This window comes from Ambystoma mexicanum, chromosome 6p, assembly GCF_040938575.1.
Source record: "Ambystoma mexicanum isolate Mex_15411 chromosome 6p, UKY_AmexF1_1, whole genome shotgun sequence".
NCBI classification, from domain to species: domain Eukaryota; kingdom Metazoa; phylum Chordata; class Amphibia; order Caudata; family Ambystomatidae; genus Ambystoma; species Ambystoma mexicanum.
In genome coordinates, this window is record NC_090935.1 from 1,327,478,042 (window position 1) to 1,327,498,925 (window position 20,884).

The 20,884-nt window shown below is 48.8% G+C and overlaps 1 protein-coding gene across 2 annotated transcripts in view; it reads right to left on the bottom strand.

The window, feature by feature from the left end:
• Window positions 1–20,884, bottom strand: part of LOC138510377 (coiled-coil domain-containing protein 171-like) — a 3,784,015-nt gene that overhangs the window by 711,065 nt on the left and 3,052,066 nt on the right. The gene's annotated exons all lie outside the window — the stretch shown is intronic.

Sequence of the window (20,884 nt, forward strand, 5' to 3'; positions counted from 1 at the left end):
TCATGTTAAAGCACACCTTATAGTCCCAATTGCTCAGGACTATACGAAATGTATAAAATAACAGGGTAATCCCTAACAATCTGTTTACTACAAAGCCAAACAGTATGACTATGCCCTTCCAAAATAGAATACCGACATATATGATATATTAGACAATATGCATGTAGGTATATTCTGCTTGGTAACCATTGTTTGGAGCAAGATGAGAATATTAAAACAGACCTTAACTCAGCACCAGTTTACCAGCTATGCACATGCAATGAGGGCATCAATATTCATGTCAATAAGGCTAGTTATAACTGGTGTAAGGAAGGCACGATAGTGTGAAGGCCATGTGCCCATGTCGAGCTTCAAATTATTGGCACAACATGAATCAATTACCAGTTGCTTCTAGGACACCTGAAGCAGCAGCTCTACTCAGTCTTGCCTGCAAGATTTGTACTTAACTATCTGATATTCCTGGTGTTGCTGGGCTTTCATTCCCTCATAGGTACAGGTAACTGCAAAAATTGGTGCAGATTGGTGAAACGGTGTGGAATTGCAGAAGGACAAACGCTTCACCAAGCCACAAACCCCCAAACCCCCAAGCAAATCTTGACTTTTTCTGAAATCCAGGAAAAGGGGTGGGGTGTCTAAATGTCATGTAGTAAGTAATGTCCGGAGGGTCCGAACAGGTGACTGTGTAAAATTTGGTGCAGATTGGTGAAACAGTGTGGCACTGTACAGAGAACATACACGAAGCCACAAACCCAAACCCAAATTTGCACTTTCGCTAAAATCAGGGAAAAGGGTGGGGTTTCCAGATGCCATGTGGTTAGTAATATGAACCTGTGTACCCAACACTAGGCCCTTTAAGACGAGGTAGCAATACTTTGAGATAGATGGAGATGCCGAATATACTCAAACATCAATAAACAGACTGACTCAGGAAGTTGGCAAAGTATGTCTGTTTTAATATCAATTATCTAAAACAGGGAGTTACAACGAACATCGACGAACATCCGCTCAATCTTCTCACTCAACGAATTTCATAAAAAATACAAAATTTATAGTAATAACTCATCATCATTAACGTCAATCTACGTGGCAAACTACAAAAACCTACTTGGGAAAGTGATTGGCTTAATGGGAACATCTAGGTATACGGTCCATACTTGTTGCGAAGGTGATTGGGTCTCGAACATCAGGGGGGGCAACTAAGCCCTGCTCTAATGCAAGTCACTATGAACGTCATCAAATACACAACGTCCAATTGGTTATAGAAACTATAGGGCTCCCTATTACGTGTCCTTCTACAATTGGTTGTCACCCTTACACCCTTTGTACTATTCCACACACGCTAGCAGCATGCAGGCTGGCACCCAGGTGCTGGTGGGCTGGTCATAACCATAGCTTTCCACCTCATTAGCCTGTCATCTATAATCACTCTTGTGGTCTGCCAGTCAATTAGCCCTTTGATCATTGGCCTTGGAAATCTTCTCTGTGCCTGAGAATAAAAGGGAGTAGAGGCATACTCTGTCTCTTGGTTTCGATGCAGCTCAACTCAGTATCTATTTTCATCCATCCACGTGATTAGAGACCATGTTTCAGAGCTTTTTGGTATTTGAAATACTATTAAATGATGAACCTCTGACGTCTTCAATGTTCTTGCTCCTCACCTGAAACAGGAGTTTGTTCTTTTCACATGTTTTGTAGCTACTGAATGAACATCCATGCTCACAGTGGCCTTCACTTCCTGGTACTGGGCCAGTCAAGCTCTTCTTGAATCTACCTCCAGTATTAAGTAGTTTTCCAACTGTGCCACACTGAAAAAGCCTGTCTAGTTACTGGGGCCAAACTCTGCTAAAGTGCATTGTGGAACATCCATAGTCTATACATTCTTATGCATAGACGTTGGTACATTTCAGCAATCTATTCACTACGTAGCCAGCCTTTAAGAATACTTTGTCTACTTGCATTACTGCGTCTGCACAATTGTAAAATGACTTGACGTTTTTTTCATCGTTTCTGTGGCATGAGCATCTTCATCTCGAGCCCAAAATGTTGCTAATCTTTAGATCTTCATAGAATGCTTAAATTCTTTAGCCTCTTGTCTCTTCTCTGGATACGGCGGCTCTGCTTCGCAAGACGTCATTAATATTCTCTTTTGCTCATTTTTCACACTTCTTCTGGGATTTCATTGAAATGACCATCATATTGTCAGAAGTGCATACCGTTTTCTCAATGGGTATCTTACTTCCAGGATTCTTTTTGGAATAGGTACTCTCACTGGTACTGTATGCGTCTCAGACTCTGGCTCCCAACATATAGGCATCATGGGGGCAGACTTTGAGTAGGGGTACTTGGCTCCGCCTCTACACTTCCCCCTCTGGGCGATTCATCAGCCACTCTCCCATCATCCTTCAACTCTAGACATCCTTGTCTGAAGAAATGCTTCTTTGGGACCCATATTTTAAAGACTCCTTTCAGGCATCCTGCTGATTTCACATGCTCATCTTTAAACCAGGACATAAGCATGCATTGTCCATTTGGACTGCAGTAGATCCATCTCCCCACATACTTCTTGTGGTTTTTTGGGTACAGGAACTTTGTTTCTTCAGGTGCATGAATGCTGGTCTTCATGTAGTCTCTAATTTCTTCATCTGTCAGTTCATTTGTCTTCTATCCTGATTCAACATCAATCATGATCTTCATTCCTACTGCCTTCTCTTTGCAGTCTTCTTACATTGTGAGATTATTATCCTGATCACACAAAATCTAAGCAAAACCATCACTATCAGGGCTCCAAGGAACTTGAGCATGTCCGCCATCTATTGTGAAACCCATGAGAAAACTGATCCAAACCAACTGTCATCAGCAATGTCTTGCACTTCGTCTATCATCTGGACATGTAACTTTGTCAGCAACGTTATGGCCTCTGTCAAGGTGCCATTCTCGTCATTATGAGAAGGTATGAATGCGCAACATGATTCTCCGATTTTGGCACAAACACCTCCATCCATAGCTGTAATCATGTCCAGGATGTATCTATTCTGAAGAGTCATCAGTCGTATGGCTCTCAGCTCTTCCTTGATAGCACTGAAATCTTATATAGTAGTGTTAATCGTTTGCAGCAATTCCCATCTGGTTATCTGTAACCACTTGGTATTTGCTGCTCTCTGGATCCTTGGCATGAAGATTATCGTGAATAATAAGTCCTTTAGATTGGGAAGTAAGGGAGTCTATGGGGTCATTCCGAGTATGGCGGGAGGGGGTTAATGGCACCGGTAAGGATGCCGGTGCCGTTAACTCCCTACCGCCACATTCCGAGGTCCCTTAGCGGGTCCCACCAGGACCGGCTGGTCTGACCAGCCGTCCTTAGCGGGACCCGTTAAGGGACCAGGGAGTTAATAACAGACCCGCTTTTTGCGGGCCCATTATCAGCTCCTTCCCCATTCCCATGAGCCCTATGGGGCTCAAATGCGAATGGGGAATGGTTTTCGAAATGGGGACTTACCGGGTCCGCATAGGTCGGAATGTCCCGGTAAGTCCCCATTCCGACTGACCGGACCCGGACCAGAGTTTGGAGGCAGCCATGGTGCTAATAACTCGGAATGACCCCCTATATCTTTAAATCTTTTGACCTGATTGTTTTGCAGGAAACGTGGCTCCCACGTTATGTTTGGGGTCAATAGCTATACCGTCTTCCAACAATTAGCGGTTGTTAGGCAGAATCCTGTGCAGCTCCCTTGGGGAGCACTACAGAAGATTAAGACTACAGCTATATGCAAGAAATCGCCTTTGGCATCAGTCTGTACCACAAAGATTTAGTTGGTAGCTGTGGCTAAGCAGTCAGACTTATCTCAAGAGGGAGATGAGCAGTATTCAGGGTTTACACAATAGGACTACAATACTATGGAACAAGGAAACATTGACCAAATCTTTGTATCAAAAAGAATATATATTTATTTTACACAGTCTGATGTTCACACACAAATCACTATTACTAAAGTAAGTTAAAACAGTCATGGAAAGTATACACAGCTCCCTAATTAAATTGTAGACAAGTTTGACCAAGAGTGGAAACTGAGCAAAATGGCACAGTGTAAACTAAGCAGAAATGACACTCTAACAATTTCTTCAGAGGGAGGGAAAGAACAAGTTATACAGGTTTAGCCTCTTAAAGACACCAGCAACACTTCCCAGTTCGATTGTGAACAAGTTAAGCAAGGCAGTACTTTAGCATCAGCAATACTTTAGTGAAAACCGAGCAAAATGGCACTTCAGCAATATATAAGGAGAAAGGAAAGGTGGTTATAAGAGTTTCAGGTGCACCAACACATTTCTTGATGAGAAAAAATCTAGAGAAGGCAGTTGTTACAAATTTAGCCAAAGTCAATAGGCCTGTGCCAGAGTCAGTGGTACAAGGCAAAGTGCCTAGGTGCAAAATGTTCTAGTAGCTGCAGTCAAGTCTTTGTTAAACGATTGAAAAGGCAGTTGCAGGACGTAGAAAGATAATGGTAGACGAAAAGGCGGCCAGCCCAGAAGGTAAGTAAAGGATTTAAAACACCTTTAGCGATACCCAACGAAACGGGAGGCCTGGCAGAACAATGTACCTTTAAAATAGAAGAGGCTCCTTCAGTGGCGGTAGTTCCTGGCATTTCCTGCAGTTCGGGAGATCCAGCAGAGGAAGAGAGGCTCTCGTCGTGGAGGAAGGTTCGATTTACTGCACTGCCCATGGATGAAACCAGCCGCGGTGCTGCCAAAATAAATAAAAGGTACACTCCTTTAAATCGCGGTCCTGGTGGACGGGTGCCTGGCTATCCGGTCTCTGAGTGCAGGGCACTGGCGATTCAACCAAGGCAGGTCCTGGAGGGCGATTGGCGAACTGGTTGGCCCCACCCGCTCAAGGGAAGAAGACTCTTGCAGAGGTAAATCTTCTCAAGTCGTTGAAGAAAAGTAGTGAGGATCTGCAGCAGGGCTTCACTGGTGGTTCAGTCGTTCAGATGTCTACAGCTTCTCTCCTCTTCGGTTTCTTAGTTCCAGTGGCAACGTCTTGTCCTCCAGTCCTCAGGACCCTGTTTTTATGCAGCAAGACCCCCATTCATAGAGCCTAGCTGTTACTCACACAGTGGGGTGGCTCTCCTGGCGGGAGAACCCCCCAGCCTATCAGGGCAGAGTGCGACTTGGGTTGTGTAGGCAACCCTGTCCAGGGTGCCTATTCCCCCTCCCACACATCCTGTCTACCCCAGACTCAGTGTCGCCGACAGGAGGGCTTCTGTGCAGAAGCCCACCAAAAGGACGAACAAAGGATCCCCGACCTGGGTTAGGATTATAGAGAAAGACACGAGAAAGAAATATTATTAAAGTTCTGGCAATAAAAACCTACTGGAGTAAAGTTAATATTAAAATAAACCGAATAGCCTCAAACAATGGGAAAATCCCATAGGAAAATATTTGCGGTCGAATATTTACGGTAGTAACCACTGCCACTAGCCAGAAACCTTTGAGAGAGGGACTATACGGTACCCCCTCGAAAATGAACACCAGGGAATAACTATTAACCCTTTCCAGTACTTCCATAGTAAGATGTGTTATACTGGTTTAGTTCATAAGTATTGACTAGGAGTCTATGTTTGGGGGTCGCTACGACACCCGTGTGGTACGGCACAGAGTGCAGTGTACCACAAATGTTAAAAAGATGATTCCTATGAGGGTGAGAAAAACTCCATAGACCATAAGCATACAAGATAGCCTAAAACACACACTAGCAATCTGTCTAAGAGTGGAAAAAATGGGTCTCACTCTTAGCAGGAGAAAAAAATAAACCCTTCAAATTCAGCAAAGCTGCTGGGGGAAACTATAGGTAAGGGAAATTAGCCTTAGAAGAGAACTCTCCCTAACAGCGGTGGGAGGGGCAGCTGGCTGTCCATCGGGGGGTCTGTGTATTGCCTGCAAGAATGAAATGTTCTCGCAATCTGCTCTTTTGTTGATATGGTGGGCATTTTGGCTGTGAGGGTGGTTTCAAACATGGAAAAGGGCTTTTTAAATGGATTATTGTAAACATCTATTGGAACCCCATGAAGTAGGATCTCTCGAGCTTTCATTGGTCTCTGTCCGACCTCTTTTTTCTCTGATCTGAGCAATTTCTACACAATGATTTGTTGGTAATGGGCGATTTTAATGCCCAGTGTATAGAGACTCGAGTACCAGGGTCTTTGAATCCCAAATGACCTTCTATGAAAGGGGATGTGTGGAAGAATGTCCTCTCGGGGTGGGACTTATGGATGGCTAATGGTACAATTGAGGGGGATATCCCTCCGGCGCCTACCTAGCATAGGGATTCCTGCTTTTCAACTATTCATTATTTGAATCCGTCTAGAATCTTATTTACGAGATTATTGGATGGATCTCCCAGTGACCATGCTATTCTGCAGGCAGTTTTCAGTTAAAACCACAGGGGGCAGACCCGTGCTATGCCGAAGAGCTTGTTGTGAATAAGGGGGGAATAGAGTTTCGAGATTCAAAAATGATGGCCGGATCCTGACAGATCGTCTGGGTAGGGTGAATAGACCTCATGTCAGAAGAAGAATTAATGAGGAAATGCCAACTGCATGCATTTGTGGATTTTCTTTGGAATATCTGTCCTCCCAGATAAATTGGCTTTGGCAATGCAGATTAAACATCCCCATCGGTTTGACACACAAACTTGGGAGAAAAAAAAGAGAGATGAGACAAGCATTAAGAAAGTCCATGCACGGGGTGGGTCCCGGAGTCAAGTGAATAGTGAGATCAAAGCCATAAAAATAGCTTCAGTTATTGGTCCCGATCACATTGGTTCCAACGATTACAACTAGATGGGGAAATCATAATTAGGGTCATTGGGCAAAATAACTCGAGAAACCTCTGATCCATAGTGGGTTTCTTTGATAAACCAGATCATAATGAGCAGGACAGTATTATTCAAGAACAGGTGTGGATCAAGCACTTTAGTGGGCTTTATGGTACTGGCCAAGTATCGAGTACCAGAATCGGTACAGATATAGGTTGATCCCTGCCATTTACTGAAGAGGAAATTAATGGTCTAATAAATAAATCGTCCTCCTCCAGAGCCCCGGGTCCCAATGGCTTGAGTAATTCAGTTCTTAAATCAGACACGGATACCCTGGCCCAGGTGCTGATGGCCTTATTTAAAGGCATTATAAATACCAAGCAATTTCTGAGTTCTTGGAGGAGGCTGTTTGTAATCCCTATTTTTAAAAAGGGTGATCGCTCAGATCCCTCTAAGTACCGCCCTATTTCGTTATTAGATGTGGATGGGAAAATCTTTGCGGGGCTGGTGCTTAGAGATCAAGAAACCTGGGCTAACTCACAGGGGATCATCTAAAAATACCAAATAGGGTTTAGGAAAGGTCAGATAAATCAAGAATTTTGATTTTCAAATACTCTCGAAGGGCAAGCAAGTCTTTCCGTTGGTGCTTATATAATTAAAGAATTCCAGTGGTGAAAGAGATTATCTACCTTGGTTCTGTAGTTAGAGCCTACCCTAATAAGGGGTTGGTAACGTCCGATTTGGATGCAAAGTTACTGCAGTCAGGGTCTAAGATGAAGAGAAGAATCTTAAGTAAAGGCTGTAAGTTCTCTCTGACTCCCCTGAATAAGTACTATCATTATAAGATTGTCCCGGCCTTGTTATGTGGTCTAGTAACTAATCCCCAATCTAATTACATTGATTGGGAGAGGCTGGAGGGTATTCTATGGAGGCGGGTGTTGAGTTTGTCCAACTGTGTGCCAATAGCTAGCCTGAGGTATGAGCTGGGTCTGAAATCACTTAGGGCTTGCCTTGAATCGAGCTGGATTTCTCCATACAGGCTGATCTTGATCGCCCTCCTAGTTCCCTTTATCAAGATCTTCTAGTAACTTTAAGGGGCTTGTCCAATCAATATCTGAATAATTTGGAAAACATGCATCAAAATTCTAGCTGAAGCAGATTGTGATGAAGCCAGACTGAACCAAAATCCGGATAAGGCCAAATCAGAAAAATCACCCATATGAGATATTCCAGGCTGTTTGCTTCTTCTGTATTAAATGACAAATATAGGCCTACTATGCCAACATACTTGACCGAATTTCCGGACCCATTCATTAGAGCAGATTTCTTGAGATTTAGACTTTCAAGGTAATTCATGGAATAAATGTGTGCCGAAAACGGGGCGCAAGCGTCAAAAACGCACGCAAGCGCACGTTTACTGATTCATGGAACACATTGCGCGTGGCTTACCCGCGAACTGTGCTGGATCCGCGTGGGTCCTACACTTCTTTGCTTTGCGCGAGACACCCAGAGAAGGCGCACACCATCCAGCGCACACACCTAAAAAGAGGGCAGAACACGTTGAATGGGGAACAACACATGAAAATGTGGGCATAACGTGGGAAGTATCTCAGTGAAATCCCTGCAATGCCCACACGCACGCTAACAACACGTATTCATGGAATCGAACAGGGCTAACCGAGGCTCGGCAAAAGACGCGCAAACTCGGAAACACGTACGCCAGGCGAAAGCTGGCATAAGCGCCCCCTGCGCAGCATAAATGTGCACGCAAACAACAAACACACGTATACAGCTACGATTAATGTACCAATCCTCGCAGCAGTGATCGTGGGACACTGCAGGAGGATAGCCAGGCCCCACATTTTTTTACCCAGGACCAGCCTTTTTGGGATGCCTGATGACCAGGTCTATGGCAGGTATAGGTTTCCACCTCATATCATCCTAGACCTTGTCACTGAGTGGGAGGATGACCTCACATCACCTACCCTGTGCTCCCAAGCACTGAGCCCCTTGGAAAAGGTGCTCAATGTACTGCATTTTCTGGCCACTGGGCCATTTCAGCAGACAACTGCCATAGTTGGGGGCGTCTCAGAGCCCACGCAGTCACGCTGCCTACACCAGGTGTTGGCAATCATGACTGCACGCCCATCAGTCCGCAGGCACATATACATGCCCAGAACACCTGCAGAAAGGCAGGCCATGGTCCAGGACTTTTACGTGGTGGCACAAATCCCAAAAGTGCTTAGTGCCATTGATTGCACCCATGTGGCCCTATGTCCACCTAGGCCCACTGAGCACATCTATCGCAATCGCAAGCACTGGCATTCCATCAACGTGCAGGTTGTATGCGATGCCAAGGTAATCATCACCTCCTTCTATGCAAACTATCCAGGGTCCACCCATATTCAGAATGTCACCCCTAAACCGGAACCTGGAAGGTGGGAGGCATGGCAACACATGGCTCGTTGGTGAGTACAAATGACTGTGCACATGCATGCATGTCACACACAGACAAATAGTTAAACCCAACTAATGACAACCATTATCACCTCCCCAGGGGACAGTGCCTACCCTCTGAGCACATACATGACACCAATATGGAACCCCACCACACCACTCTAGGTAAAATACAACGCAGCCCATATTGCAACCAGCGCCATGTTGGAGTGCACATTCGGAGTGCTCAAGTCAAGCCCCCACATCCCCAATCACATGCATGGCTGCTGCGCATGGGAAGTGAAAGGGCACGTGGTGATGCAGCCCGTACCCAGCTTGTGGCACAATTTTTCACCTAAAATCCCATCCCTGCAGAGTGCACACAGGCCTGGCACATTCCAGGTGACAATCGATGATGACAAAGGAACAGTCAACTGTCACAACCTTAACACCCTGAGAATGTGTCCTTGGAAGTGCTACATTGTGTGTGCATCCCTAGCTACTTAAACAAACCCAATCCTGCGTGACCAAAAGGCACATTCAAGGTTCAGAACCCACTACCCCCTTGCAAAACAGCACATTGAAATACTGGTATGTCACTTAAACCCTCCCAAACCCCATACCACCTGCCCGACATACCATGCCATGGCATGCAATGTGAAAACTCCAAAATGAATGCACAACACATGACACAACTGTCGCAAAGTGCACTTTTACTAATGGAAATAGGCCAGAGACAACTCCCCCTGCCACATCAAAATCTAACTGTACACATGAACACCTATTTACCATCATAACATATCATGAACACAGGACCCAACAGTGACAATGTCACACAGTTACCAATCACAATAGCATAAGTGTCTCAATGCCACAAAGCCACCACATGGAACCCTCCCATCCCGAGTGTGAGGCAGCAAGCAAAATGTGGCATGAAGTGCATCAACAATGGAGACAGGCAAAGTAATACATGAAGATGTAACATGTAAATATGCGCATTTACAAATATACAAATGAAAATGCATGTCAACCATGCACTGGAGAAACCATCATGAATCTCCTCTAGGGGTGTATACACAGTTTGGACTTCAGACTGGCCACAGAAGTGATGGAAGCCCAATACCTCTGTGTAAGTTACTGTCACACGCCGCTTCCTTGCAAGCCCATGGAAAGGGGATGCAGGAGTGGCATATGTGTCCGGACCCCAAGCCACAAACAGCAACACAAGACAAGCATGTATGGGCCCAGCCGGAACACACAGTGGATGCCTTTGGATGCCACAAAGCAACACACTGTTACATGAAGGCACAATAGACAAAAAAAAGGAAAAAACAAAAAAGGCCATGGTCGAACAGGGGGTGGGGGGACCCAGGAGGGAGGAGGTGCAGGTTGCACCTCAACACCCACATGCGTGGATGATGAGAATAAAAAATAAAAACCTCCATGGGCTCATGGCCTGCATGGCTAGGCCATAGTGGGAGTACTGTCGTCACCCTCTGGTGGAATATCAGAAGATGTGCGTGGTAAGGGTGCCTGACCACGCATAGCCCTGGCATTCTCCTCCATGGCAGCAAGGATGCAGGTCTGAAAGGTTTGGTTCTGTAGGATGATGGTACGGAGGTCCCCATGCAGCACCTCACGTGTAGCACAGAGTTCAGCCTGCAAGGTCTCACATGTAGCACAGAGTTCTGCCTGCAACTCTCATGTGACACACAGACCTCCTCGGAGTCCTTGCTTTCTCACGCTTTCCCTGGCTTGGCCTGGTCGTCTGCTGCTTCTGCTCCTATTATTTTTATTGGTTTGTTATTGGTTTCTGCTGTGGGCAGCGTAACGCTCACCGTGTCCAGTTCTTTGATGCCAGCTTACCTGAAACCAAGGACCTGCAGAGAGAGAAAGAACACGACGAAACTTAGCTGGAACAGTATCCTGTCTTCAATCCATCGCCAACTTCAGTTTCACTCACCTGAAGGTACGAACTCCGTCATCCGGCACCGTATGCATATTGGAATACCATAACCTGGCAAGAGGAGAAAGAAAGACAGCATTAGTTAGCGTTTACTCACGTTTCCTCCTGAATGAAGAAAGCCACACAATTCTTACCTGGGTAGTCATCTCCTGGTCAGTATCATTGCTGGAACATTATGGCGCTCGGCGAGGAACATCGCAACCTGCTAGGAGAGAAAAGACACAGGTTAGGCCATAAAAGGCGAAACAGCACCGCGCATCGCGCATTACTCACCGGACAGCATCGCGCACACCGCGCTTTCGCCTACCGGCCCATGCACATCTTCAAACTGCATGACAACACCAAAATACCTTTCCATGCCTAAAAGGAAAGAAGCAAGGCATTATTATTCGAACTAAGAGGAACATAAGAACTGCATATAAAGACTGTAAAGCAGCAAACCAACGGAGTCGCAGCAGGCCTGGATTCCCACAGGGGGGCTTGTACAAGTGAAGTAACTTGGTCGCTGCTCGCCCTCCACTTCTACGCGCCCCTGCCACGAGGAGCACGAAGGAGAATCCACCTTTTACAATTTTTTTTTTTAAACTTCTTTTTATTATTCAGCGTGGCAGCAAAACACAGGCGAACAGCATCAGGCAAATACAATATGAATACAGTGTACATAATGTAGGTGCGCAGAGGTTACTACACAGAATAACACAATCAATGGGCACAATTACAGCATGGGGACAGTAACAGAAGACTATGATAGGGGTGAGGACCCGAGCTCCGAGCTAGCGGGGGGAAGTGGGTGGGGGGGAAGCATCCGGAGTCGTGTTAAGATCAGACATGTAAGAGCGGAACCTGAGCCAGATGTTCCTAGGCCTGGAGTGAGTGGGTTGCATATGGGATCAGGCTTCCTCAGAGTCCGAGGCCCACGTGACCGCTCTTAGCCATTGGGCGTGCGTGGGAGGTGAGGGGCGAAGCCAGCAGAGCAGGATGGAGCGCACCGCGAGAAGCAGGCAGAGGCCAGCTAGTTTTTTGGAGTTCCGGGAGAGGCCTGGGAGGTCATGAAAGAGGCATAACACCGGGGAAGGAACAATGGGGTGGTCGAGCACAGCAGACACTGTCGAGCAAACTGCCTCCCAAAACTGTGAGAGGCGGGGGCAGGACCAAATCATGTGGATGTAGTCGGCATCATCCTGGCCGCATCTAGAAGGGTGATCACTGGACATGCGATGTAGTCTGATCGGGGTGTAATGAAACCTATGTAATACTTTGAACTGAATGAGTTTAAACCGGGAGTTGAAGGACACTCGATGTGTGCGCTCACATAGGTGTGCCCAGCGCTCATCCGACATTTCAACACCAAGATCCACCTCCCACGCACGCTTCAGTTTGGCAAAGTCTGGGACAGATCTGGATTGTAACATAGTATATAGCCTGGAAATTTTGCCCCTCATGGGCCCGGGGGAAGTGAGCTCCTCGATGGCAGGGTCGTCCGGTGGCAACGCGGGGAACGTTTGGTAATTACGCTTGAGGGTCCTGCGGAGGGATGTATATTGGAGCCATACACTCTGGCCGCTCCTCAAGGGCAATGGGAGATCGGGCCATTCAACAAATATACCTTGGTCAAACACATCACGAAGCAAATCGTAGCCGGCGTCAGCCCAGCGACGAACGGTGCCTGGTGGAACCTGTAGGACCCCAGGGAGGAAATTCCAAAGAGGGAGGTTGCCATGGAAGGCGTAAGCAGTTCCAGTCAGCCTCCACGTTTTCGCCAATGCAAGGGATGTGCAGGCGACCGGGCTCTGTGAGTCCAGTGCCAGGGGAGCGGGTTGTATCACTAAGGAGCGGATGTCACGGTCGCAGACCGCAAGTTTCTCAAGTCGGACATGTGGGGGAGGGTCCGTTGTATTAAACCAGTAAGAAGTATATTGGATTTGGGATACCAGCCAGTATTTAAGAAAGTCAGGGGCACCAAAGCCCCCGTTAGTCATGGGGGTAGATAAGGTGTCTATTTTTAGGCGGACCGCGCCCGAGTGCCAAAGAAAGGAGTTAACTGTATGGGTCAAATCACGGAAGAAGCCCCCCCTGGCCACAAGGGTACATTACTGAACCTGTAAAGCAACTGGGGCAACACCACCATCTTCAACAGCCCTATCCTGCCTGCAAGGGAAATCGGGAGTTTGTCCCAGACCCGGACTTTAGCCGTCAGGTGTTTGAGATACTTCTGATAGTTTTCCTGGAAGGTCAACGCCTGCTGGCGCGTTACCTCTATCCCCAAGTAGGTAAATGTGGATTGAGCCCATGTTAAACCAAAGGTGTCAGGAGGGGGGAGAGTGCATTCCGTGAGTGGGAAGAGAGTGGATTTCGAGCAATTCACTTTAAGGCCCGAGATTCGGCCAAACTGAATGATGTCCTCCAGTATTGGGGGTAAGTTGATGGAGGGAGAACACACAAACAACAATGCGTCATCCGCATATAGGGACACTATGTCCGTCTGGCCCGCATTGCGGAGGCCTCTATGAGCGTGGAATTGGCGGAGCATATCAGCGAAGGGCTCTATTGCTATAGCAAAAATCAAGGGAGAGAAGGGGCACCCCTGTCTCGTCCCCCTGGCGATCTCAAAGAGGGGGGAGCAACGGTCGTCGGTGCGGACCCTAGCCACAGGAGTAGAGTAAAGCAGTCTGACCCAGGAGAGAAAGGAGGGGCCGAATTTGCAACTCTCGAGAACCCGCCATAGATACCGCCATGAAACTGAGTCAAACGCTTTTTGCATGTTGAGTGTGACAGCCACTGCGTGCGTCTCGGGACTGATTCTGTTAATTATGTTAAATAGACGCCTCAGGTTCAGGGAGGTAGAGCGACCTGGGATGAAGCCCACCTGATCTGGATGGATGATAGATGGCAGAAAGGGAGCTAACCGGAGCGCCAGAGCCTTGGCAAATATTTTGACATCACAATTTATAAGTGAGAGCGGGCGATAGGAACCACATTGCGAGGGGGATTTACCAGATTTAAGTAGTACTGTGATTGTGGCCTCACGGAGTGAAGGAGGGAATACACCGGCCTCCACAGACTCCTCCCAAAGAGCCAGCAAGTGAGGGAGCAGCTGTGACTTATAATGCTTGTAAAATTCGACTGGGATACCGTCTGAGCCAGGGGCTCGCCCCGAGGATAAGGAGTCAATAGCGTCTGACAGCTCCTCCAGTGTGAGTGGGGAGTCAAGGGAACCCGTGGTCTCCGGAGACAGGATTGACAAAGGAAGGGTATCGAGAAAGGAGTCGATCTCCGCCACTGACACCTCATCTGAATTAGAATATAGGGTTTCATAGAATGTGAAAAATTCCGTGTTGATGTCTTGCGAGGAGACAGCCATGGAGCCGTCAGGCCTCTCAATTCCGAGTATGTGTGGGGACCCCGTCTCGTGACGGATCAGTCGCGCCAGAAATCGACCAGGGCGTTCACCCTCCCCGTATCTCCTTGCCATGCCAGGACTATCCAAAAACCTTTGTTCACGCTCCGCAAGGGATCGGAACGTGTCCAACTCCATCCCGATGTCCGTCAGGTTGCCCGGGGTAGAGTGAAGTGAGCATGTAGCTTCCAGGGTCGAGAGTCTGGATTCACTCGCGGCAAGATCTCTCCGGATCGACTTAAGGACCCCATTCGCCTTGGACAACGCAATCCCTCTAATCAGACCCACCAGCCTATAGCGATTTTGCGATCCCGCAAAATGCCGCAAAAACGGCCGTTTTGTGCAAAATGCCGCAAAAACAGCCGTTTTGTGCAAAAACAGCATCTTTAAAAAAAAAAAAAAATTACATTTTTTTTTTTAAAAGTAATCTGCAAAAATTAATGTTTTAAAAAAACTAATACTCAGGGTGCCAGGTTCTGAACTTTTTTTTTTTTTACACAAGTTATACAAGAAATGAAATGCGCTAACACATCTCATCACTTGCGCCCCCAAAAAGTGCAGCCCAATCCACAAGGGACACATGAATGGGCACATTTTATATGTGCGCCCATTCAGATGGCCTTTTTCACCTCCTTGATCAAATAAAGTGGCATTTGTCAATTTAAAAGTGCATCCCTCATTTCCAAGCAAAATGCACTTTTAAATGTGCAGAAATTGTAGGCAACCCTACGCGCACGGGATGTGGGGCTGTCACTGCATGACCGGGGCCCTCATTACAACACCGGTGCTAAACCATGGCGCTATTAGCACCATGGTTGCTGCCGGTATTGTAACGAGTCCGCCATGGTGAAATGGGGAAGTACCACCCCATTCCAAGGTTGGGGGGCGGTACTTCCCCATTTCACCATGGCCCTTCCCCATTCCCATTTTTGCCCCATGGGGCATAATGGGAATGGGGAAGGCGGTAATTACGGTACGGCAAATTGCGGTACCATAATTAACACCAAGGTCCCTTTGCGGGTCCATTCCTTAACGGCTGGTAAAACCAGCCGTTAAGGTGGGAACCCGCAAAGGGACCTCGTAATCAGGCGCTAAGGGATTTCCGGTCCCCTTACCGGTACCAGTAATTCCTTAGCGCCAGGCTCGTAATGAGGCCCAGGTTCTTTCCTGACCCTGTCATGCATTTCTTTTAAGGTATGAACTGCTGCTGTCGCTTGCATTTCTGTTCCTCAAACAGGATAAAAATGCATTTTTTGGGGTCGCATTTTACAGCGGCAGGCACCTGGAGGGCCTTCCCCTGTGAAAGGCGCTGGGAGCTTGCAGAACACTGTCGGGAGAGCGATTCTATTCAAAGTACTGGCCATTTTGATGACAAAAATCTGTCGAATGTTACAATTTTACCTATTTCGTCCAGCACTGTTCAATCGATTTTGATAAATACTGAACATGTGTTGCGGGGGTGTCACCTGCTCCCCTTGTTCAGTATTTTTGGTCTAGGGTGGTTGCAGAAGTGTTTTCCCCTTTTTCCTCAAAATTGGAGGTGGGGACAGAAAAAAAAAGAAAATAACGAAAAAAGGACCCTGCAGAGTTGGATGCGACCTGCGTTCGAGGGACGGATCTGGCACCACAGGGTTGCAGGGGAAGCGGCAGCGACCAAGCAGTTAAGTAGGGGAGGGAGTGGGGTGGTGGTGAAAGGTACATTTTGGGTTGTTTGGCTGAAGTGCAAATCAATTAGCAGCGAAATTGACTACGGTCAATTCCGCCGCAAATAATTACACTTCGGTCAAACAACCCAGAACACCATTCAAGGCAGCTGGCCAGCGCACAATTTCCGCATCAGCTCAAGCCTGTGAAAATTCGCCGGTCACCTTTGAGAATAAGGTGACCTGCTCATTTCCAAAAATGGGTTGTCTAAAAATAGCATATCCTCCGTTCTTTTTTTTAAATGCCCTATTATTTGAGGAACTCGGTCAAAATCTACATTTAAAGAAAATAAAAAAATGGTTACACTATGAGAGAGAGGGAGAGTGATGGGTGAGATGTGAAGTGATGGGCAAGAAAGCAGAGGGAGAGCAGTGGGTCAGAGGAGGAAGCGCTGCACAAGAGAGCAGAGGAAGCAGTGATGCGGTGGGCGAGAAATCTGAGTGTGTGCAGAGGTACAGAAAGTAGAGGGAGCGTGTGGTCAGTGAGCCAGAAAGCAGGGAGGAAGCGGTTGGCCAGAAAGAAGCAGTGAGCTGCAGATTGGGAAAAAGGATAAGGGAAGAGTGTGATAACATGGGAGAAAGGATGCAAGATGCAGAAGCAGCACAAAAGAATGAAGGACTGTATATTGCGGGAGGAATTGTAGAGTGTAAGGTGTGAGTTGGGAGTATGATTTGGAGTGTGGCAGGGGCTGGGTAGTGCAAATTGTGACTTGACAGTGTGACCTAGCATGCGAGTATTTGTATGACAGAGTGAGAGGTTAAGTATTGTAATTTGTAATAGAGAGCTGTTGAGATGTGTGTTGGTGAGAGAGGTGTGTGGGTGTTTGGGGGATTGGAGAACATAGAAGGGGAATATTTTCAGCATTGCAACTGATAATGATCAATTTAGTTAATACTATTAAATAGACATGAACATTAAACCAGAAATGTAGCCAAATCAAACTGTTCTGCCAGCCAGAGACATCTGGGACTCTTTCTATTAAATTAATACAAAAGATACATAATAATGATACCCTGGCTCTCTTGGAGCCTTGCACTCTGCCTAGTTCATGCAATGTGGCAATCTTACACCCTCCAGTTAATACAAAATGTCCCGCAAAAATGCTGCAATAAATAAAGGTTTGTGCCGCAAAATTTGCCATTTCATGCCGCAAAATTTGCCATTTCATGCCGCAAAATCCTGGAAGGTCTGTCTAATATAAACCTTAAAGGACTCCCAGAAAGTGGCCTGAGATGTTACCAAGCCCGTATTAGTCTCGAAGAAATCTTCGATCGACACCTCGAGCTCGGAACAGAACTCCGGGTCCAGTAAGGAGAGGGGTTTCAACCTGCAGCTGCGAGTCCGGCTGGGATCTGGACCCCAACCGATGGTAACAGTAACCGGAGAATGGTCAGACAGGGTTCTGGGAAGGATCCTTAACTGTATAACGTTCTTAACCAATTCGTTGGAGATCACCCATCTGTCAATGCGGGAATAGGAATCGTGGACTGAGGAGTAGAAAGAGTAGATGCGGGAATCCGGGTAAAAGAACCTCCATGCATCCACCATGGCCAGACGGGGTAGGGATGATAGTGCAGCATGAGCTGCCCTGGAGAGGTAACGGGGCTTGGAGCCAGATCTATCGAGGGCTACATCAAAGATTGTGTTGAAGTCACCCCCCCAGAGGATCGGAACAAGGGGGAAGCCATCAAGGAGGGAGGTGACCTGCACATAAAAATCCGGGTCATCTAGATTAGGGCCATAGATGTTCAGCAGAACCACTTCCTTGTGATGGAGCGTGGCGTGAAGCAGTACATACCTGCCATGGGGGTCAATTAGTGAGGAGATGAGGGTAAACTTGAGACTCTTATGGATGAGGGTCATGACCCCACGGCTTTGAGTAGAGAAGTCCGTGAAAAATCTATGGGGGCCCCAGGTTTTGGCGAAGGGCATGCACTGTTCCGTGCGAGCATGTGTCTCTTGTAAGAAAAGAATCTTGGTCCCGTGGCGCTCGGCCTGCAACTGGAGCTGCCTCATCTTTTTATAATTACCCAACCCCCGTACATTCCAGCTCATAAAGGTCAAGTCACTCTCGATCACAGATGCGGTGGCGTTTGAAACAGAGAAAATGTCAATAACTAATGGGCCAGATTCGCAGCCCTGCGGCAACAGTTCCTGAGTGCCACACCACAGTCCGCCTTCGCTGCCAGCGCCAAATTCTTAATAACATAACCCCAAACATGTCCCACCCCCACCCACATCCCCCCCCAAACAGAGGGATGACAATCCCAACCCCCCTCAACCAAAACCAAACCAGAGGCATCAGCGCCTGGGGGCCTGTAGGCCGGACTGGCCGCGTCGCTCCGGGCTACGGCAGATCCAGTAGAACAAAAGGTGCCCACAATAGGAATCACATGTAACTTGGACAAAGGACTTGTACATGGTGATATGGCACGTATTTGTAAGTTGAGCAGAACAAGTAGATTACGGGATAGAGGATCAGTGTGGCCCCGATGCGGGAAGGCGGCTGGGCCTGGTCGCTCCCCGTCGGGCAACAAGGGTAACTGTAGAACCGTGGTCAGAGGAGGGGGATCAGCCAGGGAAATGTTCGTCCATGAACTTGGAGGCCTCCTCTGGGATCGTAAAGAAGAACACCTGGTTAGCGTGTTCTATGCGAAGTTTGGCGGGATAGAGCATAGCGTATTTGATTGAGTTGTCTCGCAGTCTTCGTTTCACCGCTTGGAAAGTCTTGCGTTCCCGTTGGACGGCTGTTGAAAAGTCCGGGTAAAGGTGAATCCTTGCGCCGCCCAGTAGTAGCTCGCCCTTGAGCCTTGCGGCCCTGAGGAGGGCGTCACGGTCACAGTAGTTCAGCACACGAGCTATGATGGGCCGAGGCGGAGCACCGGGCTTAGGTTTAGCCGTCAGAGCGCAGTGTGCCCGCTCAATAGCGAAGTGCGGAGAAAGCTTGGGCGCGTCGAGGAGCGACAGCAATGTGCACTGAACAAAATCTTCCATTGGCTCGTGGACTTCGTTCTCGGGAACCCCGATGATGCGGAGGTTGTTGCGCCTTGAGCGGGATTCCAAGTCCTCGTTTTTCTTTTCCACCTCGAGGACTCGGCTGGAGAGAGCGACAATCTCGGAGCGCAGGGCACCCACCGCATCCTCAGCGGAGCCGACCCGCGTCTCGACCTCCGACACCCGGCTATCAGTTCTCTCAATGTGGGCCTTAATAGAGGATATAGTGCCGTTTATGCCATCTAATTTTGAGTGAAGTGCGGTGAAGCCCTCCCGAATAAAGTCCAACATATTTTGGGATTCCGGAGCTGCGTCAGATGAGGCAGCAGGGGCCTGCTCGGCAGCCTCCTCCGGCGATCTCACCGCCGCCTTTGCAAACATGTTGATAGAGCTCTGTTTCCTCGTGCCCCCCTTGGTCATCCTGGCGATATCGGAGGTCGAGGAGAAGGCGCGGGGCTCGGACCCCGTATCTCGTAACACAGTGTGCAAAGTATGGTAAGAAACAGGAAGTAGCACGAAGAAACCAGAGGCTGTGGATCAATGAGTATAAGATATTGCGGCTGAATGTGGAAGCTTAGCTAGCCCAGGGCGACCTGGGGGACAATGCCAGGGGAGCACAGATGCAGGAGACCACTGGGGCGGGGGTGGCGATGTCCAGCGGTCACTGTGAAAGCAGGGGCCCAGGCGTAGATGACTGAGTGCGGTGAGTAGGGAGGAGCGCCCCCCGGCTCAATGCCCCGGCAGTAGGGCGGGCCGATCTCGGCCTCGAAGTCAGCGATGTGGAGTAAGGCAGGCCCCAGGTAAACAACAGATCCAGCAAGAAGTAGTGGCTCCAGGAGCGCCGCGGCCCGCTCAGGAGATAGGGGACCACCCAGTGCAGGGATGCGGGCGGCCAGCGAAGATTAGGGCTCCCCCAGTAGGGCGGACAGGTGAACATGGAATCACAAAACAGGTGGGCCCACAGCCCGAGCACAGCCATCACAGGAAGGGATCAGTTTCCGTGGCTGCCCCAGAATCACGGAACCAAGCAGGGGGCGGGGGTGCGTAGCAGCACCACCCCTTGACACAACCCTATCACTCCTGGCTCTGCGTCCAAGGGCGCCGGGGTCCGCCACGGGGGGGGGCACCAGCAGGGTGCGAGCCAAGAGCAGAGGAGGCCCGGCTGCGGCAGCGCCGAGGAAGACCCTCTGGGGCCCTCGTGCCGCAGCCGCGACACCCCCGCAGCAGCCGCAGGTGGTCCAGGGGCCAGCGCTGGCCGTGGCTCCAGGGGGACCCCCCGCACAAGACGGGCCCAGGTGGATGCAGGCGGAGGGGGCCGGGACCACGGTCGGCAGTCCCCGATTTGCAGGGGGGGAGGGTCTCCAGTCCAGGGGAGGCGAGGAGCTGCCCAGCAGCAGCGGCCACAGCCGCGGGGCCTCCGCAGCGGTAGGAGGCGGCCCTGGGGCAAGCGAGGGGTCCGCGACCCCGGGGGACACGATCCCACACGGTGGGTCCAAGCAGGAGCAGGCGATGGGGGACAGGGCCCCGGGGCACACCGCGGCCCCTCTCCAGAGCGGCCAGAAGTCCCCGGAGCGCA